Here is a 22,805-nt window from a genome sequence, read left to right as displayed (position 1 = left end):
TTAGTGATGTTGAGCATCCTTTCATGTGTTTGTTGGCAATCTGTATATCTTCTTTGGAGAAATGTCTGTTTAGGTCTTCTGCCCATTTTTGGATTGGGTTGTTTGTTGCCTGATATTGATGTGTTAGTGAGGTCCGATTGCTCTTTTAAATGCTCCCACCACCCTTCTGCCATCCCGAGTGATGGAAAGACGGTGGCTGGGAGACACAGCTCTCAGACCTGTTTTCCAACACGCTCTGGAATGCGACGGCTTTTTTCCTCTCTAGATGCATCCACATCGTAACCCTCTGTTCAGACTTCTGCCCCATCACATGAGCTTTTCTTAAAAGTGCTGTCCATATGTCTGACCTCCTCTTCTTGGTCTCCCCCTGGGCTTTGGCCCTTTTCTGTTGGAAGCACTGGCAGTTCTTACCTTGGAAAAGCCCTGGGCTGGGAGTCATTAGACCCCACTTCCTGTCTCATGGCCATGATTTGCTAGCTGGATGACCTTTGGGAATCAATCTAATGTATAAAATCTGGATAATTATTTGTCCTCTGTCTTCCATAGAGGCCTGCTGAGAGGGTCAGATGAGGTAACAGCTGTAAAAGTACTTTTAAAATATAAGACACTGTTCAAAACCAACATGGCTTGATTATTTTATTATCATTGACCAGATCACCTTTGGGTTTTAGAGCCTTGAGTCTTTTTCTGTAATTTCTAGCCTATGCGTGTACATGCGTGTGTGTGTGTATGCATGTAGTGTATGTATGTGTGTGCGTGTGTGTGTGTTTGCTTGAAAGGTCCTTTCATTTTGAAACAGGACAGACAGGATCAGGCCTAGGTCACAGGCTGTCCCATCCTTCCCCACCTCCCCAGGGAACCGTCTCTGGCTTGTGGGTAAGAATCATTTGTTTTTTTAGCTCCTCCTTTCCTGCCCACTTTCTTGGAGGCCATTTCCATTTCATCATTAATAACTCTGGAGCAATATGTTATTTCTGTCCTGAGGGGCCCTGGAGCCAAGTGGACCCCTTCATGATGTTGGATAGCAAATTTTGCTGTTAATTAAACTTCACGAGGCCACATGCCATTTTCTTGACCCTCCGTCGAAACCTAGGGAGTCTTGTTACATACAGGCAAGAAACCACAGGGCAAGAGAAGGGAAAGCTTTGGCATTGTCTGTGTTTCTCCTTGGACAACCTCCCTGGTGATCCTGGGCAGTTAGCAGAGAAAGCAGGTACATCTGTTTGAAATGCATACTCTGTGTTTTTGTTGTTTGTTTTCTGCCTGCAAGGAAAGTTTTGTTTCTTTACCTTCTTTTGAAGCAGGATTTCTACTTAGTCCCTGAATTGTTTGACAAGAAGTTACCTGTTGACGCTAACCAGATAAATGGTGATTTAATATGCTTCGGTTTCTAAATCTGAAACCTTAGCATTTGCAGCAGCGCCGGGCTCACTGGTGTGTACACTTCTGCCTATAGGTTAGGAAAGGTTGGAGCCAGATTTTAAGCTTGAGCGACTCTGCTTGCAGACAAGACTCCAAAGAGCCCTTGTTCCTTTCTTGTGGCATTTCATGAAGTGTCAGAAGTGTTTCATTAGTTATCAGAACAAAGATCACATTTGCCATAAGAATGCTGCATTGAACCTCCTCCAAGTCATTCATAACTCCGGGTTCCAGAAGAGAGACGATGGGCTCTGGAAAAAGCCAGACAACAATATGTGTGTCCCCAAAAGGGGATCTCCACCTTGCATCTCGGACCCCTAGGGCTTCTCCTTGGATGCATGCCTGGTGGCAGTCAGAGATGCCTTCGTCTAAGGATGGTGGGGGGACACATCCTGTATGTGTGGGGTTACTGTCATTTCCTTTACTCACCCCCTCCCTGCACACGTTGCTAATTAAGTAGTAGTGAAGACAACCTTTTTTTTTTTTTTTTTCAGTACGTAGGCCTCTCACTGCCGTGGCCCCTCCCGTTGCGGAGCACAGGCTCCGGACGTGCAGGCCCAGCGGCCATGGCTCACGGGCCCAGCCGCTCCGTGGCATGTGGGATCTTCCCGGACCGGGGCAGGAACCCGTGTCCCCTGCATCGGCAGGCGGACTCTCAACCACTGCGCCACCAGGGAAGCCCAAGACAACCATTTTTATAGCACCTGCTCTGTGCCACATCAGTCGCATGTGTATCTGAGCCTTAAGCAGCCCATCTTGCAGTTGAGAACACTGAGCTGAGGTAGAAAAATCCCCAGCATCCTTCCTGCTCCTGTGAGGGGTGGAGTGGATCTGAGTGCAGTGTCGCCTGACCCCAGCCTCCCCACTCTTCCTACTCCGAGCCTATAATGTGGATCCAGGTAATTTACCTGTGAGAGAGTTTGGGGTACAAAAGCTGTGGCCTCACTGTTGGTTTTCATGACAAAGTACTAGCAGCACCTCAAGGGCTTTTTGAGTCCTCACTTTCTCACCCATCCATAGACCCTTTCCTGGGCATATCATTCTTTTAGCTCATCTCTGTTAATAGTAACAAGGGCAGCCACAACGGATGTTTATTGAGGGTTTACTGTGTGTAACAGGCTGAGTGACAACCCCCCCACCCCCCACCCAAAGGTATCAGGTCCTGTTCCCTGGAGCCTGAAAATGTTAACTTACCTAAAAAAAAAAAAAAAAAAAAAAAAAAGACTTTGCAGATGTAATGAAGGATCTTGAGATGGGGAGATTATCCTACATTATACAGGTGTAGGCCCTAAATGCAACCATGAGTGTCATTATAAGAGACAGGCAGACGGCTTCCCTGGTGGCACAGTGGTTGAGAGTCCGCCTGCCGATGCAGGGGACGCGGATTCGTGCCCCGGTCCGGGAAGATCCCACATGCCGTGGAGCGGCTGGGCCCGTGAGCCATGGCCGCTGAGCCTGCGTGTCCGGAGCCTGTGCTCCGCAACGGGAGAGGCCACAACAGTGAGAGGCCTGTGTACTGCAAAAAAAAAAAAAAAAGAGAGACAGGCAGAGAGAGATTTGACATCCAGACACACAGAGGAGAAGGGGATATGAAGACAGAAGAGAGAGAGATTTGAAGGAGCTGTTCTTGAAAATTGGAGTGACGGGGCCACAAGCCAAGGAATGCTGGCAGCCACCAGAAGCTGGAAGAGGCAAGAAAATAAGAGTCTCCCCTAGAGCCTCCTGAGGGAGCACAGCCCTGACAACAACTTCATTTCAGTCCATTGATACTGATTTTGAACTTCTGGCCTTCAGAACTATGAGAGAATAAATTTCTGCTGTTTTAAGCCACCAAGTTGGTGGTAGTCTGTACGGCAGCTACAGGAAACTAATGCACCATGTTGAAGGCTTTGAGCTAAACCTCTAAGAACTCTTCACGCGTAAAGTAATCCATATTATCCTTTTTTTTTTTTTTTAATACGAGAAGAACTCTGCACTTAGATGAAGTGATGAGCCTTGGGGCCCAGAGCTAGTAGGTTGTAGAACAGGGATTTGAACCAGAGTTTGGCTCTAAGCCTCTGCTTTTAAATACTGTGTTGTTCTCTCTTCCTGTCCCCTAGACTTATTTCTTGGCTTAATGCCTCCTACATCAGGCCTAGGTCAAGATCAGACCTTGCCCCAGGGACTTCCTTTTCCTCTTTACAGTCTGACTTCCAGGCATGTATTATTTTCTTTTTTCCCTCATGAATCTTTTTCCTAGAGAAGCATTTAGTCCTCCGTGGGCCTTGTGGATCCAGCAGCAGTTAGCTAAGATTTCCTTTTCCTTGGTGATTAGAACACATGGGCTAGTGCTGAAAATGTTTTCTTTCTGGATTTGGAGGGAAACAGTAATTTCCCCCACCCTGTTTTCCAATAAATGCTTATTCCAAACAGTCCTTCCCTGTAATCCTTTGTGAGTGGCATTTGTTATTTATAAGCTGTGCTCCACTGCAGCTGTTTAAGCTCCTTAAGAGCTTACCATTCATTCATTCAGTAATATTTGTTAATATCTCAGTTATATCCATTCACACAGACTTTCTAGCTTGGAAAGTTGTTTAATATTTTTTAGACTCAGTTTCCTTAGGTATAAAATAGGAATAATGACCCACTTCACTGTTTGCAGGGTTAAATGGATAACATGCATAAAACATTTGGCAGGTGTTCAATAAATTACTGTGATCTGAATACTGAATTTATTTAAGTACACAGTGCCATTTTTGGGGATGGAGTAACATCTAGGACAAATCCCTTTTTCCTTGAATTAACTGAGGGTGACAGACTTGTACCTAAAAAACTTCCTCTAACACAAAGAAGAAAGTTATGCATCATTTTTCACACCCGACCGTTATAATTGAAATATTTCCTATTTATAATAAAGAAAAAATGAAGTGATATATGGCAAGTGGGTACACAGAAAGTGGTATGTGTAAAAGCTCAGATGGGGGAGACATTCAGAATATGAGAGAAATACCATTGCTTCCTCCATGGGCCTTTCACATAACAGATGCTCAAGAAATGTAAGTTGCATTATCATCATTATTACTGTTCCGTTAATAAATTCATCAGAACTTACAGAAAATAGTTCTTCAGTTTGCTTCAACCTGCTGGGAGGTCAGCCTCTGGGGCAGAGAGCACTGTTTGAGAGTCCCCAGGGGAGAGGGGTTAGGAGCTCACATTTGCTTGGCACCTGCCTGGCCAGGCACCATGCCCCACTCCAATCTCATTTGGTTTCCCCTAAGCCCCTGAGTCACGCAGGGCCGCTCAGGTTCAGATCACAACACACACCAGCAACAGGTTTGATTCCCAAGAGGGCTCCTCTCAGTTACGCTGGAGAAATGAATGCATTTACTGTTCTTTCATGCAAAGCCAGCGCTGTACCTCTCAACCCCCATTTGGCTGTCTGCCTCTGCAGTGACCTTCGTGTGTCAAGGTTGCAGGCTGTGTGTCTCTCTCCTTGGGGACAGTGCAGCTGTCATGGTAACCACAGTTTATGGAGCATCCACAAAGGCTAGACCCTTTACCTTCATTATTTCATCAACACCCCCTCAATGGCCCTTATTCCACCCCTTGGGGCCCACACTGCACAAGGCACCTGAAGATCAGTCCTGGAAACCCAGGATCACTCAGATGCACAGTGGCACCCGTGAGCACTGTGGTGACTTGTTCTCAGGGATACTTGGCTGGCTTTCAAACTCCATCCTTTAGACAAGGGGAAGGAGCCTGATGGCAAGATCTACGTCAAAGTCTAATTCATCTCCTGGGATCCTTGCCCCAGAAGAACTGGGTCCGTTCTGAAGGCTGTTGTGTAGTTGGGGGTGTGTGCGGGGACAGCGCTGTGGTCCTTGCCTTCTGGGAGGCCAGCAGTTGGGTTGGGTCACTGAGGATAGGGTCTTGAGGCTTGGCTTCCTGGTGCAAAGAGGGCCTTTTAAACTCAGAGTCTCTCCTTTCTGCTTTCTTTGCTAGATTGCTTGCCTCTTGAATCATTCGTCACTTGCCCCTGTGTCCTTCCTCCCTCTCTCCCTCCTGCCTCTCCCCCCCACCATAACCATGTATAAGCCTTTGAGATCCTTCTTCCCTGAAGGTTCAGAGCAAACCTATCAGCTGATTCTTACACTGGTCTTTAGATCCAGACCTTGAATACTTTCCGGGGAGCAGATGTGGTTAAACCAGCTAATGCGTGTGACAGTGTGTACCGCCCAGTAGACAGACAATCAGGAAAGCTTTTGTTTTCCTCATCTTAATTTTTATTTCCCTAAGTGGTCAGATTTTTGCCTCTTATCTTCTGGAGACACCAGAGAATTTATTGCCTGGAACAGCTCTGGCAGGACTTTCAGTCTTCTGAACTTCTAAGAAGACATATGCACTCAACCTAAACCATTTGCTCACAGCCTCTTTGAACTTAGCACATTCTATCCTTTCTCCCTTTGGCAGGTGATCACAATGGAACAGGGCGAGTTTTAGGAACACAGGGCTCTCTTTCCAGCTTTGAGCTGCAGACTCCTTTCCCTCCAGCTTGCCTTGGATCACGAGGCCCCCTGGTGAACGCATGTTTCTGCTCTTCAGCTGCCGTTCCCTTCCATTCTTCCTCCCCTCGAATTTGAGCATTAAGGTCTCTCTAGGTGGCCACTGGCTACTGATTTTTAATTTCACCAGCTCCCTTTACTTCCCACCCAGAAGTGTGGGGTTGCCTTGACTTCTTGCTTATTGGAACTTAGAGCCTTTATATCTCTACTAATTGATCCATAGAGGTAACCTTTACTGACCCACTGGTAAGAAATGCTGAGCAATTAAGCCATGGTCTCTAACAGGTGCTATTTCAACAAACATTCCCAGAGTGCCTCTGGGTCAGACCCGCTGCTAGTTTCACGGATTACACACACAGGAATAAGAAGCTGACAGGCCTTGCCCCCAAAGACTAGAAGACTTGTGGGGAAGCCAGACCTTTTACTTAACAATGTTACCAAGATACAGTGTTAATGCCATGGCAGAGGGGTGTGCAGACAGCAGAGAGCACTAACTGTGTGGGGACCACTTGGGGGAAGCATACAGGCGCTGATGTTTATTTTGGGCCTGGAAGGCTGTACCAGTTCAGAAGTCGGTAGGTAGAGTAGAATTCCAGGCTGGCCCTTAGAGGCACAAGAGCTCAGTGTGTTTGGCAAATGATGAGTGATCCTTTATGCCTGGGAAGTGTAGGGTTGGCGGCAGGAGACGGGGGAGAGGATGAAGACTGGAGTTGAATTTGGGAAGAGAGACTGAGACCAGATGATGAAGGACTTGACATGGCATCAAACCAAATGTGCCTTAAAACCATCTATGTTTGAACTTTATTTTCTAGGCAGAGATGAGCCATGAGTGTTTTTTGAAACAGAGGGTAATGACCAAGGGCTGTGTTTATGAAAACAAATCTGGTGGAAAGAGAAGTCAAAAGTGCCTGAGGTTCCTGACCCTGACTTGGGTACCTCATGGATGGGATGCTGTAGACAACCTGGGAATATGCACTGGGTGTTTGTCATCACTATAAATACTGGATTGGATGTCACAGAGCCAGTGCTATTCCTTACCTAGGCTATGTTGCCCAAGCACAGCCAGACTCCAAAGAAGCTGGGCACAAGGCTGGTGATGGCCTTTGTTGATGTAAAATCTTCTGGGAGTATATGACTTTTCAGTTATTGACAGTGACATTTCAGAAGAAAATTTTCTCCCCTAACTATTTCTGTCCCTTCAGTCTTTGGGGATTACAGCTTCTTTATAAGTGGGTATTTTGTGTCCAATTGAAATGTCTGCGTATTTAAGTATTAAGTTTGCTGACTTGTATTCTCTTTGTGATGTTGTGTATACAGCAGACAAAACCTTTAAGGAGAGTTCTGACTGGGGATTTCTGCGTTTGTTTCTTATGATCTTCCCCACATCCGTAAACAGCTAAATCCGTAAATTTTTTAAAAATTCAGTGGAAAACAGTTTAGTGTTATTCTTTTTGACATCACTTTCATACATAGAAAATGTGCAGAAGACAAAAAATACATATATATATTTTTTACGATAGTAGGAAAGGATAAGAAATGACAAAAGAATCTGCTTCAACTCCACCCTGTTGAGTCTGCTTCCCAGAGGAAATCATTGCCTAAAATTTCGTTTGTATCAGTTCAGAAATGTATCCAGCATATCTATGATATATTGTATACATTTTTTTCTCCTTTCTTTTTAAACACAAATGGGGAGCATGAATGCTTAGTGTCTTCTGTGTCTTGTTCTTTTTCATTTCCCTGTACTTTGGAGACCATCCTGCATCAGTATATATGCATCTGCCTCATTCTTTTAAATAGCTTCATTGAACTCCAGTATGTACTCTGACATTTACCTTATTTGCCTAGCTCATTATTCTCCTGTTTAAGGATGTTTAGGTTGAGTGTCAGATTTACAGTCACAACTCAGATATGCAAAATGCAATTTATTTTTCTACAACTAGGTTTGGTTCATGAGTCTCTGTTTCTGCTGTTGCAGGAAAACTGCCAACTCCAGGACACTCAGATGATTTGACATGTAATGTTAAACATGATCAGTTTGGGAGTTTATACTCAGTTCATTCAGAATTCTCCCCCTTCCTCAAATGCTACCGTTTTCCCTGGGGGCGACCTGGGTCCCCAGATGAGAGACTTCTCTGCAGTCTTTGTTGCTGCTCCACTTCCCTGACTGCCTCCCATCCTCTGCAGTAACTGTTGCTGAGGTCTCCACATGTGCTGTAGTCAGTGAGGGCCATGTGCTCTGGGTCCTTCCTAGGACCACAAAGACCCCTCTGGGATGACCTACCAGTGCTCAGGTGGGCCCTTCCCTCCCAAGTCCTCCCACATCAGGCGCCATGTTGGACACCGGCTTCCCCACAAAACTTGCAGGTTCCTTCTGTTCTCGGGCTCCTAAACAAATCTGGAGCTTCTATTACTCCCCACACCAGGCAGAGTATTCTGGCCTAACCTTTGGTTACTGCCTCTCAGTTGCTCCTTCCTCTGTCTGCTAGCCAAACTCTTCATTTCCTTAGGTTTGAGAAGGTAATTCCAAAGTCATAGCATCTTCTTCATATTCTGTGGTATATACTACACCTCTGCTTTCTATGCCTCAGACTTTGGTTCTTGCCAGACAAAGTTCAGCTTTTCAAATTCTAAAGAAACTTCTTTTCTCCTTCTGACCTTTAGGTCTTCTCTTCTCTGGTGCTATAATCATCAAGGTCATTCTAGAAGCACTGAGAGGAGAGAGAAGGGACTGCTGAGAGGGAGAAATGTACTGGCGAATTTCTCAAAACGTTGTCCTGTGAGGGTTGTTTCAGATGTCCTGCCAGTTCAAGAGGGCTGCACTGAGGACTCCTGAGCTCACATCTCTTTGTATCTCTATAACCACCTGAAAAGATAATTCCTAGTTATGATTGCTGCTGCCCAGTATCTTTGAAAATGTCTATTAAAACCTCTTTAAAAATGCATTTGGGGATAAATTAGGAGTTTGGGATTAACAGATATGCACTACTATATATAAAACATATAAACAACAAGGACCTTGTATAGCACAGGGAACTATATTCTATATTTTATAATAACCTATAGTGGAAAAGAATATATGTATACATATCTATCTATATCTATTTCTATATCTGAATCACTTTGCTGCACACCAGAAACTAAGACAACATTGTAAATCAACTATCCTTCAATAAAAAAAAAATGCTGGGACTTCCCTGGTGACGCAGTGGTTAAGAATCCGCCTGCCAACGCAGGGGACACGAGTTTGAGCCCTGGCCCGGGAAGATCCCACATGCCGCGGAGCAACTGAGCCCATGCACCACAACTACTGAGCCTGTGCCCTAGAGCCCGCAAGTCATAACTACTGAGCCTGCGCGCATAGAGCAACAAAGAGAAAGCCCCACTTGCCGCAACTAGAGAAAGCCCGCGTGCAGCAATGAAGACCCAACGCAGCCAAAAATAATAAATAAATAAATAAATAAACCTTAAAAAATGCTTTTGGTCATACTAATGGATTTTGGGAAATGCATTTCACTTGATAGTAATTGCAAATCACATCTTCCTCCCCTCTCTCCAAGCTTAGAGTGCTGAGTGGAAATGCCTTGTTTTCTCAGTGAGAAGAGAAAGGGAGGAAGAATGTGCACATTTTGGAGGCTGGTGTAGAGGCAACCCTCAGATGCAGCATCCCTGCATCTGTAACTAGGAAACTGTGATTTTAGCTTCTCATTTCCTAAGACCTGTCTTCGATGCTAAGACTGGCCAGGTAAATTTGCCCCCAGGGCTTCCCTGGTGGCGCAGTGGTTGAGAGTCCGCCTGCCGATGCAGGGGATACGGGTTCGTGCCCCGGTCTGGGAAGATCCCACATGCCGCGGAGCGGCTGGGCCCGTGAGCCATGGCCGCTGGGCCTGTGCGTCCGGAGCCTGTGCTCCGCAATGGGGGAGGCCACAACAGTGAGAGGCCCGCGTACAGCAAAAAAAAACCAACCAAACAAACAAACAAAAAAAAAAATTTGCCCCCAAACATTGGCTTGGGAAGAGTTTAGTTGTGATATGTAAGAACAGTGCAAGGTGCAAATGTGGAGTAAAGGATCCCTTTAAATCATATGGAGATTTGTTTTCTACATCTGTGACTCTATTTCTGCTTTGCAAATAAGTTCATCTGTACCATTTTTCTAGATTCCACATATAAGCAATATTATACGATATTTGTCTTTCTCTTTCTGACTTACTTCACTCTGTATGACAATCTCTAGGCCCATCCATGTCACTGCAAATGGCATTATTTCGTTCCTTTTTATGGCTGAGTAATATCCCACTGTATATATGTAGAACATCTTTATCCATTCCTCTGTCGAAGGACATTTAGGTTGCTTCCATGTCCTGGCTATTGTAAATAGTGTGGATATATGTATATGTATAACTGATTCACTTTGCCCTACAGCAGAAACTAACACAACATTGTAAAGCAACTATACTCCAATAAAAATTAATAAAAAATAAATCATATGGGGATTATTCATTAGATATAGTAAGATTCAACAGGATCTTAGATTTTCTCAACAGCATCTAGTACAGGAACTTCCACCCACCCCTGGTTCTGTGAGCCATCTCCAGTAACCAGTAATATTCCATCTCACAAACCTCCTTCCCATCTTCCCTATGGAAGGATTGACTTCTTTTTACCTAAAATTCAACTCAGGTAGCTCGAGCTTGCTGCAAGGGATGCGCCTCTCTAAATGCTGTAAAACCTGGAACCTCCGAGATAAAGCAATGCAAGGAGACTTTCCACTTGAGCAGGGGCGCCTGACCTCACTGCCCAGCCCCTGGCTGTCAGGCTTAGGCTCCTAGGGGTCCTTGCAGGCTGGTAGGGGCTGCTGCTCCATTGGATGCTGGGGCCCATGTGTGGTTCATGTTAGCACAGCTGAGAGAGGCTGGACTTCTCAACGGAGACCTGACTGAGCTTGAAGGGAAGACACAAGGGAAATCAACATAAAGAGTACAAAGAAATATAATCAGCCTGGCTTCCAGAGGCAGGGTTCTCTCTCTGCCCATTCTACTCCGTACTGGAAACTAAGACAAGAGATGGGAAGCCATCCTGTAGTCGCCAGCAGCTGACAGACAGCCTTTCCTGGTGGCTGTCCAGCTCTGACAGGTATGCATGGAGCACCTTGACCTCTTAATTCTTCCCGCCTTTTGAGAATAAAGCTGAGTCCCAGCCTCTGTTGGATTCTCCTTTCTATTCCAAGGACCCATGTCTTCTCCAGGTGTTTGATATCAGGAATGGTCTCACCCGATAGATGAGACTTTTATTGCTACATAGAGGGATAATGCATGTACCGGAAATTAAACACAGATAGTAAGGGGAAGGGGAGATTTTCCTTCCTTTGGCAATCATGGTTTGAGCCATTCCTTCATTTGTTATTTCAGTTTTTCAACAGTTATTGAACACCTACTCTATGCCGGCCATTGTACTAGGTTCTAAGGATATAAGACAAAAAAGACATACTCCCTGCTCTGAAGGAGCCTACAGTCTGGTAAACTAAGGCAGACTAAAGAAATCGGCATAATAAAAGGTTATTGTGCTGTGACAATTACATGGGGTCCAGTGGAAGGACAAAAGAGAAGGACATTGATGCTATGGAGTGAAGGGTTGGGCTGGGGTTTGGACCAGGAAAAGCTTCATGGGGGAATTAATGCTTCAGCTAAGTGCTAAAGGGCGAACAGATAGTTGTTGTAGAAAATGGTGGGGAAGGCAGCCTGGAGGAGGAAACAGCATAGCCAGAGCATATGGAGAAATAAATTGGGTTGTTCTGTTGGGAAACTCCAAGAAGTGTAGTGTGGATGGTCCACGCAGTACCCAGGGTGTGACGAGCCATGTGGTGCAGGCTGGTTGACTGAGCCAAGAAATTTGAACTTAATATACAGGGGTGAGGAGAACAGAAGAGCCAGCCGACTTCAGGGTATGGTGTGGTGCTTGGGAGTGAAACAGAGCAGTGTGGCCCACAGACCAACAGCATCCCTTGGGATCTTTTAAGAAATGCAGATTCTCAGACCCTACCCCAAATCTCCTGAATCAGACTCTTTGCAGGTGGGGTTCAATGGTCTGTTTAGATAAGACTTCCGGGTGATTCTGATGCTTGTTCAAGCTTGAGAACTACTGAGAAGGAAAGTATAGGAAGAACTAGAAAGAGAACCCTTTTGTGTCGTGGGGTGAAGATGATGAATTTGGGCTTGTTGAGCTTGAGATGTCTGGGGGGATGTCTAGGTAGAGCAATTAAAGTGTAGTCCGAGGACCCACAGCATCAGTGTCATCTGGGAGATGGTTACAAATGCAGAATCAGACCCCCACCCCCCAACCTCCTGAATCAGAAGCTGTAGTTTGACAAGATCCCCAGGTGACTTGCATGCACCTCACAGATGAGAAGCAGTGCTAGTCTACAGGTTAGTTGGGTCTATGGGATTGATGCTCAAAAGAGGGGTCTGGGCAGGCAGTAGACATGTGGGTGTTGTCAGTTTCAGGTGGTAGTTGTAGGTGACACACTTCAGGGTTCGTGTATAGAGCTGGGAAGAGGGAGGCTAGATGTGGTGTCTTTGCTTGAATCGTCACACTGACTGGTCAGGATTAACATCACCAAGCTGTACAACATCACACATAATGAGCCCCTGGATGGTAGCCAGCCTGTTGTAAGAAAAGTGTTTTATGTGCTTATTACCCTTTCCAAAATGCTATTTGCAGCTATTTTCTCAAGAAACAATTTCCCCAGACATCCATAGTAGGTCATTGGAAGAACTGGGACCAGAACCTGCTGTCAGAACACTTACTGCCTTGTTCTTGTCATTGTGGGGGAGGGAGGCTCTGCACTTACTAATGTCGTCAGGCTTGGGAATGTGAACGAGCAGAAGAAAATATCACACATGATATGCTCGTAGATCAATAAAAGTTTGTTAAAGGTTGTTGAAACAAATAATGGAAAATGAATGATAAAAACTGCTTTCAGATTTGAAAAATGCATTCCTGTTGGTAACCTCAATTTGACCTTTACAACATCACTGTAAGTAGATAAGATGGGAATTATTCATGCTCCCATTTTAAAAAAATAAAAGCTTTATTGGTATAATTAATGTACCATAAAATTCACCATCTAGAGTGTATAAAATTCAGTGGTTTTTAGCATATTCACAAGGTTGTGCAACCATCACCACTATCTAATTACAGAACATTTCCATCACCCCAAAAAGAAACCCGTACCCTTTAGCAGTCACTGCCTATTCTCCCCTCCCCCCCAGCCCCTGGTAAGCGCTAATCTGCTTTCTGTCTCTATGAATTTGCTGTTTCTGGACATTTCATATAAATGGAATCATGCAATACGTGGCCTTTTGTGTCTGGCTCTTTTCACGTAGAATAGTGTTGAGGTTCATCAGTATTGTAATATATATCAGTACTTCATCTCTTTTACGGCTGAGTAATAATCCAGTGTATGGATATGCTCTGTTTTGTTTATCCAATCATCAGGTGATAGGCATTTGGGTGGTTTCCATCTCGCGGCTATTATGAACAAAGCTGTTATGAACGTTCATGTACAAGTCTTTGCTTGGACATATGTTTCCACTTCTCTTGGGTATACACCTAGGATTGGAATTGCTGGGTCACACGGAAATACTGCATGTAACTTTTTGAGCAACTTCCAGATAGTTTTCCAAAGTGACTGCACTATTTTACTTTCCCACCAGGGATGCATGAGGGTTCCAGTTTCTCTGCATCCTCTCCCAACACTTGTTATTATTTGTTCCTTTTATTATAGCCATCCTAGTGGGTGTAACTCAGTTAATAGGTAAGAAAATTGAGGGTGCATTTTTTTTTGCCAGAGTTTGTGGAGCTAGTAAATGGCCAAGCTTGAACTTTTTTTTAAAAGAGCAAATACGTATATGAAGTGTGCTCTGTGCAAGGCATTATTTAAGTCCTTTGCTCTTAAGTCATTTATGTTTTACAACAACCTGGAAGGAAGGCACTATTATCATCTTTATTTATAAATGCATGCAGGGCCAGGACTGGACCTGAGATGCAACATTTAAGGAGACATCGCAACCCTGAGAGTGAGTGTCTCCTTAAATGTTGCATCCTAAGTGCTTCAAAAAGCCTAGTGACTGGGGCTTCCCTGGTGGCGCAGTGGTTGAGAGTCCACCTGCTGATGCAGGGGATGCGGGTTTGTGCTCTGGTCCAGGAGGATCCCACATGCCACGGAGTGGCTGGGCCCGTGAGCCATGACCGCTGAGCCTGCGCATCCGGAGCCTGTGCTCCGCAACGGGAGAGGCCACAACAGTGAGAGGCCCGCGTACCGCAAAAAAAAAAAAAAAAAAAAAAAGCCTAGTGACTGACCCAAATTTCATAATTACCAGGTGGCAGAGCTGGGATTCAAACTTAGGAAACCTGGTTTCAGAGTCCAAGTCTAACCACTATGCTTTACTAACATCCATGTCCTTGACTTCCAACTCAGGCTTTTTCCATTTCTTTCTCAAGACCTAACTTTCCAAAATTAGCTAGAACTTTGACAAATGGGATATCCCAAGTAAAATCCCAGAGATGGGTTATGGGGAGACCAAGCAGAACTAATCAACCTAACAGCCCCCAGGGCACCTACCGCGAGCACCCCTGGAAGGGTTAACTGGCTACACAGATCCTCGGCCACATCTGTGCTTATAATCTCAACTCCGCATAAATCTACCCAGTTCATGTCGGCTCCTTTGCAAGTGGCCAGATGGACTCTGTCCTGGTGGGGAAGAGGCCATTCTGAACCATCAGGATGATTAGCTCTGACCAGCCGGCTGTAAGGAAAACACACATTCTCCTGGCCAAGTGGGGATGAATCTGTGGCTTATCCAAGTGTTCTGAGTCAAGGATTCAGAAATCATCTCTCTCGCAAGCACACCCTAACTGGCTGCTCCTCCTCTGTAGTCCGTTTATCAGAATTAACTGGCCGTTCGTTTCTGAATCATCCTCTTTCCGATGGTGCTGCTGTTTGGGTGGGTTTTGAATGGTTCTCTGGTTTAGGCAGAGCCTCCCACAAGGCAGTGTGAGTACGAAAATACACATGTGCACATGTATCCGTTACCCCCTCAGGGGTGATGGACAGCCTTTGGAAAGATGCTTATAGAAGTCATCAGCCAACTGTAGTAGGCTGTCACTCTGCTTCCTCTACTTTCCAAGAGCAAGGTCAAGTCAGACTGGGTTCAGCACCTCTCACTGAGCTATAGCAGTGCAGCCCGGCCCAGACCAGCAGATGTTTGTATATGTCACAAACTCAGAGGTTTTTAAAACAATTTTATAGCTGTCTTTCTTCATTAAGCATAATAAATTTTATTGTTGAATTCTCACTCTTTTGTTTGGAATGTCAATTCTGTTCTTTGACTTCGTTCCTCAAGTCATGCTGGTGATACTGGTCCAAAGTTGTTGGTCTATGGACCAGCATCACCAGCATCACCTGGGAGCTTGTTGGAAATGCAGCATCCTGAGCCCCACCCCAGACCTTCTGAATCAGAATCTGACACTCTCAACAAGATCCCTAGGCTATTCCTGTGCACATTCAAATTTGAGAAGCATCACTCCATGTGTGTTTATTTCTGTATTACCTTCAGCTGGGATCTCCACCCAGTACTTACTGTGAAGCTAGAATTTTTGTTAGGCTTTCAGATCTTTAAAAAAAAAAAAAAGACAAACACACACACAGAAATTCTTTCCTTCACTTTTTCATGATGTCATTCATTCATATTACCTGGCCTGCCACAAGAAGCAAATTACATCCAACATATATATATCTCTATATATCTATATCTATAGATAGATAGATATTTGTTTCTTTTAAGACTAACTTCTTCTTTTGTTGTTGATTTTTAATCTAATTTATTTCGAGATTGTTATCTTTCTGCATGAATCTTTGCTAGCATTTCTTTTTTTTTGACATCTTTATTGAACTATAATTGCTTTACAATGGTGTGTTAGTTTCTGCTTTATAACAAAGTGAATCAGTTACACATATACATATATCCCCATATCTCTTCCAACTTGCATCTCCCTCCCACCCTCCCTATCCCACCACTCCAGGCAGTCACAAAGCACCGAGCTGATCTCCCTGTGCTATGCGGCTGCTTCCCACTATCTATCTACCTTACGTTTGGTACTGTATATATGTCCATGCCTCTCTTTCGCTTTGTCACAGCTTACCCTTCCCCCTCCCCATATCCTCAAGTCCATTCTCAAGTAGGTCTGTGTCTTTATTCCTGTTTTACCCCTAGGTTCTTCATGACATTTTTTTTTAATTCCATATATATGTGTTAGCATACGGTATTTGTCTTTCTCTTTCTGACTTACTTCACTCTGTATGACAGACTCTAGGTCTATCCACCTCATTACAAATAGCTCAGTTTCGTTTCTTTTTATGGCTGAGTAATATTCCATTGTATATATGTGCCACATCTTCTTTATCCATTCATCCGATGATGGACACTCAGATTGTTTCCATCTCCGGGCTATTGTGAATAGAGCTGCAATGAACATTTTGGTACATGTCTCTTTTTGAATTATGGTTTTCTCAGGGTATATGCCTAGTAGTGTGATTGCTGGGTCATATGGTAGTTCTATTTTTAGTTTTTTAAAGAACCTCCATACTGTTCTCCATAGTGGCTGTACCAATTCACATTCCCACCAGCAGTGCAAGAGTGTTCCCGGGGCTTCCCTGGTGGCGCAGTGGTTGAGAGTCCGCCTGCCGATGCAGGGGACACGGGTTCGTGCCCCGATCCCGGAAGATCCCACATGCCGCGGAGCGGCTGGGCCCGCGAGCCATGGCCGCGGACCCTGTGTGTCCGGAGCCTGTGCTCCGCAACGGGAGAGGCCACAGCAGTGAGAGGCCCGCGTACAGCAAAAAAAAAAAAAAAAAAAAAAAAAAAGAGTGTTCCCTTTTCTCCACACCCTCTCCAGCATTTATTGTTTCTAGATTTCTTGATGCTGGCCATTCTGACTGGTGTGAGATGATATCTCATTGTAGTTTTGATTTGCATTTCTCTAATGATTAATGATGTTGAGCATTCTTTCATGTGTTTGTTGGCAGTCTGTATATCTTCTTTGGAGAAATGCCTATTTAAGTCTTCTGCCCATTTTTGGATTGGGTTGTTTGTTTTTTTGCTATTGAGCTGCATGAGCTGCTTATAAATTTTGGAGATTAATCCTTTGTCAGTTGCTTCATTTGCAAATATTTTCTCCCATTCTGAGGGTTGTCTTTTGGTCTTGTTTATGGTCTCCTTTGCTGTGCAAAAGCTTTGAAGTTTCATTAGGTCCCATTTGTTTATCTTTGTTTTTATTTCCATTTCTCTAGGAGGTGGGTCCAAAAGGATCTTGCTGTGATTTATGTCATAGAGTGTTCTGCCTATGTTTTCCTCTAAGAGTTTGATAGTTTCTGGCCTTACATTTAGGTCTTTAATCCATTTTGAGCTTATTTTTGTGTATGGTGTTAGGGAATGATCTATTCTCATACTTTTACATGTCCCTGTCCAGTTTTCCCAGCACCACTTATTGAAGAGGCTGTCCTTTCTCCACTGTACATTCCTGCCTCCTTTATCAAAGATAATTCGACCATATGTGCGTGGGTTTATCTCTGGGCTTTCTATCCTGTTCCACTGATCTATCTTTCTGTTTTTGTGCCAGTACCACACTGTCTTGATTACTGTAGCTTTGTAGTATAGTCTGAAGTCAGGGAGCCTGATTCCTCCAGCTCCCTTTTTCGTTCTCAAGATTGCTTTGGCTATTTGGGGTCTTTTGTTTTTCCAAACAAATTTTGAAATTTTTTGTTCTAGTTCTGTGAAAAATGCCAGTGGTAGTTGGATAGGGATTGCATTGAATCTGTAGATTGCTTTGCGTAGTAGAGTCACTTTCACAATATTGATTCTTCCAATCCAGGAGCATGGTATATCTCTCCATCTATTTGTATCATCTTTAATTTCTTTCATCAGTGTCTTATAATTTGCTGCATACAGGTCTTTTGTCTCCTTAGGTAGGTTTATTCCTGGATATTTTATTCTTTTCGTTGCAATGGTAAATGGGAGTGTTTTCTTGATTTCACTTTCAGATTTTTCGTCATTAGTGTACAGGAATGCCAGAGATTTCTGTGCATTAATTTTGTATCCTGCTACTTTGCCACATTCATTGATTAGCTCTAGTAGTTTTCTGGTAACATCTTTAGGATTCTCTATGTATAGTATCATGTCATCTGCAAACAGTGATAGCTTTACTTCTCTTCCGATTTGGATTCCTTTTATTTCTTTTTCTTCTCTGATTGCTGTGGCTAAAACTCCCAAAACTATGTTAAATAATAGTGCTGAGAGTGGACAACCTTGTCTTGTTCCTGATCTTAGTGGAAATGTTTTCAGTTTTTCACCATTGAGGACGATGTTGGCTGTGGGTTTGTCATATATGGACTTTATTATGTTGAGCTAAGTCCCCTCTATGCCTACTTTCTGGAGGGTTTTTTATCATAAATGGGTGTTGAATTTTGTCAAAAGCTTTCTCTGCATCTATTGAGATGATCATATGGTTTTTCCCCTTCAATTTGTTAATATGGTGTTTCATGTTGATTGATTTGCGTATATTGAAGAATCCTTGCATTTCTGGGATAAACCCCACTTGATCATGGTGTTTGACCCTTTTAATGTGCTGTTGGATTCTGTTTGCTAGTATTTTGTTGAGGATTTTTGCATCTATGTTCATCAGTGATATTGGCCTGTAGTTTTCTTTCTTTGTGACATCTTTGTCTGGTTTTGATATCAGGGTGATTGTGACCTCGTAGAATGAGTTTGTGAGTGTTCATCCCTCTGCTATATTTTGGAAGAGTTTGAGAAGGATAGGTGTTAGCTCTTCTCTAAATGTTTGATAGAATTTGCCTGTGAAGCCATCTGGTCCTGGGCTTTTGTTTGTTGGAAGATTTTTAATCACAGTTTCAATTTCAGTGCTTGGTCTGTTCATATTTTCTGTTTCTTTCTCATTCAGTCTCAGAAGGTTGTGCATTTCTAAGAATTGGTCTATTTCTTCCTGGTTGTCCATTTTATTGGCATAGAGTTGCTTGTAGTAATCTCTCATGATCCTTTGTATTTCCGCAGTGTCAGTTCTTACTTCTCCTTTTTCATTTCTAATTCTATTGATTTGAGTCTTTTCTCTTTTTTTCTTGATGAGTCTGGCTGGTGGTTTATCAATATTTTTTATCTTCTCAAAGAACCAGCTTTTAGTTTTATTGATCTTTGCTATTGTTTCCTTCATTTCTTTTTCATTTATTTCTTATCTGATCTTTATGATTTCTTTCCTTCTGCTAACTTTGGGGTTTTTTTGTTCTTCTTTCTCTAATTGCTTTAGGTGTACGGTTATGTTGTTTATTTGACATGTTTCTTGTTTCTTGAGGTAGGATTGTATTGCTATAAACTTCCCTCTTAGAACTGCTTTTGCTGCATCCCATAGGTTTTGGGTCGTCGTGTGTTCATTGTCATTTGTTTCTAGGTATTTTTTGATTTCCTCTTTGATTTCTTCAGTGATCTCTTGGTTATTAAGTAGTGTATTGCTTAGCCTCCATGTGTTTGTATTTTTTACAGATTTTTTCCTGTAATTGATATCTAGTCTCATAGTGTTGTGGTTAGAAAAGATATTTGATATGATTTCAATTTTCTTTAATTTACCAAGGCTTGATTTGTGACCCAGAATGTGATCTATCCTGTAGAATATTCCATGAGCACTTGAGAAGAAAGTGTATTCTGTTGTTTTTGGATGGAATGTCCTATAAATATCAATTAAGTCTATCTTGTTTAATTTATCATTTAAAGCTTGTGTTTCCTTATTTATTTTCATTTTGGATGATCTGTCCATTGGTGAAAGTGGGGTGTTAACGTCCCCTACTATGATTGGGTTACTGTTGATTTCCCCTTTTATGGCTGTTAGCATTTACCTTATGTATTGAGGTGCTCCTATGTTGAGTGCATAAATATTTACAATTGTTATATCTTCTTGGGTTGATCGCTTGATCATTATGTAGTGTCCTTCTTTGTCTCTTGTAATAGTCTTTATTTTAAAGTCTGTTTTGTCTGATATGACAATTGCTACTCCATCTTTCTTTTGATTTCCACTTGCATGGAATATCTTTTTCCATCCCCTCACTTTCAGTCTGTATGTGTCCCTAGGTCTGAAGTGGGTCTCTTGTAGGCAGGATAATATGGGTCTTGTTTTTGTATCCATTCAGCCAATCTGTGTCTTTTGGTTGGAGCATTTAATCCATTTACATTTAAGGTAATTATCGACATGTATGCTCCTATTACCATTTTCTTAATTTTTGGGGGTTTGTTATTGTAGGTCTTTTCCTTCCCTTGTGTTTCCTGCCTAGAGAAGTTCCTTTAGCATTTGTTGTAAAGCTGGTTTGGTGGTGCTGAATCCTCTTGGCTTTTGCTTGTCTGTAAAGGTTTTTGTTTCTCCTTCAAATCTGAATGAGATCCTTGCTGGGTAGAGTAATCTTGGTTGTAAGTTCTTCCCTTTCCTCACTTTAAATATGTCCTGCCACACCGTCTGGCTTGCAGAGTTTCTGCTGAAAGATCAGCTGTTAACCTTATGGGGATTCCCTTGTATGTTATTTGTTGTTTTTCCCTTTCTGCTTTTAATATTTTTTCTTTGTATTTAATTTTTGATAGCTTGATTAATATGTGTCTGGCGTGTTTCTCTTTGGATTTATCCTGTATGGCACTCTCTGTGCTTCTTGGACTTGTTTAACTATTTCCTTTCCCATATTAGGGAAGTTTTCAATTATAATCTCTTCAAATATTTTCTCAGTCCCTTTCTTTTTCTCTTCTTCTTCTGGTACCTCTATAATTCAAATATTGGTGCATTTAATGTTATCCCAGAGGTCTCTGAGACTGTCCTCAATTCTTTTCATTCTTTTTTCTTTATTCTGCTCTGAGGTAGTTATTTCCACTATTTTATCTTCCAGGTCACTTATCCGTTCTTCTGCCTCTGTTATTCTGCTATTGATCCCTTTTAGAGAATTTTTAATTTCATTTATTGTTTTGTTCATCACTGTTTGTTTGCTCTTTAGTTCTTCTAGGTCCTTGTTAAACATTTCTGCTATTTTCTCCACTCTATTTCCAAGATTTTGGATCATCTTTACTATCATTATTCTGAATTCTTCTTCAGGTAGACTGCCTATTTCCTCTTCATTTGTTAGGTCTGGTGGGTTTTTACCTTGCTCCTTCATCTGCTGTGTGTTTCTCTGTCTTCCTATTTTTCTTAACTTACTGTGTTTGGGGCCTCCTTTTTGCAGGCTGCAGGTTCGTAGTTCCCATTGTTTTTGGTGTCTGCCCCCAGTGCTAAGGTTGGTTCAGTGGGTTGTGTAAGCTTTCTGGTGGAGGGGACTAGTGCCTGTGTTCTGGTGGATGAGGCTGGATTTTGTCTTTCTGGTGGGCAGGTTCATGTCTGATGGTGTGTTTTGGGGTGTCTGTGACCTTATGATTTTAGGCAGCCTCTCTGCTAATGGGTGGGTTTGTGTTCCTGTCTTGCTACTTGTTTGGCATAGGGTGTCCAGCACTGTAGCTTGCTGGTCGTTGAGTGGAGCTGGGTCTTGGCGTTGAGATGGAGATCTCTGGGAGATTTTTGCCATTTGATATTATGTGGAGCTGGGAGGTCTCTGGTGGACCAATGTCCTGAACTTGGCTCTCCCACCGCAGAGGCACAGCCCTGACTCCTGGCTAGAGCACCAAGAGCCTTTTGGGACATCTGAGGTCTTCTGTCAATGTTCAGTAGGTGTTCTGTAGGAGTTGTTCCACATGTAGATATATTTCTGATGTATTTGTGTGGAGGCAGGTGATCTCCATGTCTTACTCTTCTGCCATCTTGAAGCTCCTCCTAAGACCAACTTCTTTTTTTTTTTTTTTTTTTCGCAGTACGTGAGCCTCCCACTGCTGTGGCCTCCCCTGCCACAGAGCACAGTCTCCGGACGCGCAGGCCCAGCAGCCATGGCTCATGGGCCCAGCTGCTCTGCAGCATGTGGTATCCCCCCAGACCAGGGCATGAATCCGCGTCGCCCGCATCAGCAGGCGGACCCCCAACCACTGCGCCACCAGGGCAGCCCGACCAACTTCTTAATTGCATCTCTCAAAGCAACATTCTGGATCCTCCCATCATTCATAGAGTCCTAAGTGTTGCCAAGATTAATTGAGAAATGCCTAAAGGAAAATAAACACTAGCACAGTTTAATTCAAAACCATATCAGCTAAGAATGAAGGTTCCATTAGTGATAAAGATGTTAATAATTAGTTGTGGTCTGTTAAATGTTACGTTCAGTGGTTATGTAGAGTGAAGCAAGAATTTCCTCGTGAGGGCAGAAATTAATGTTTCACCTTGATTGCTATTTTAATGTGCTTATTTTAATGGGGCCATCCTGTAGAAAGTCTTGGGCACATTTCCAATTTTACATAAATGTAGTATTAAATACTCTGGGAGCATAAAATTTTAGAGTTGGAATGACCTTCGTGGTCATTTAATCCAGTTCAGTCATTTTACAAATAAGTAAGAGTTATATGTCTTACTTAAATCCTTCCACAGTGTTGGAACCTTGCTTCCCAACTCTCAGACCAGTGATGGTGAAACCTTCTCAGATCCCCACAGACAGAAGGGGGAGGAATTCTGAGGCATTCTCTTGCCTCAGAATTCCTGACGCATTGCTTGTTGTATTGCTCCCAAGGCTGTTACCCCACCTTGTGTTATGTTCTAGTTACTTTCAGTTGTATGGTTGGGATCTTGGGAATCCTCTCTGATTCACTTTTATATTTGTTCATCATTCCTAACTCTGTA

General features: G+C 43.2%; 1 protein-coding gene across 1 annotated transcript in view; it reads left to right on the top strand.

Moving 5' to 3' along the window:
* THSD4 (thrombospondin type 1 domain containing 4) overlaps window positions 1–22,805 on the top strand; it is a 571,330-nt gene that overhangs the window by 71,126 nt on the left and 477,399 nt on the right. The gene's annotated exons all lie outside the window — the stretch shown is intronic.

Source organism: Mesoplodon densirostris, chromosome 4, assembly GCF_025265405.1.
Source record: "Mesoplodon densirostris isolate mMesDen1 chromosome 4, mMesDen1 primary haplotype, whole genome shotgun sequence".
In the NCBI taxonomy this organism is placed as follows: domain Eukaryota; kingdom Metazoa; phylum Chordata; class Mammalia; order Artiodactyla; family Ziphiidae; genus Mesoplodon; species Mesoplodon densirostris.
The sequence above is the reverse complement of the archived record's forward strand: the minus strand, read 5'-3'. Positions and strand labels throughout refer to the sequence as shown.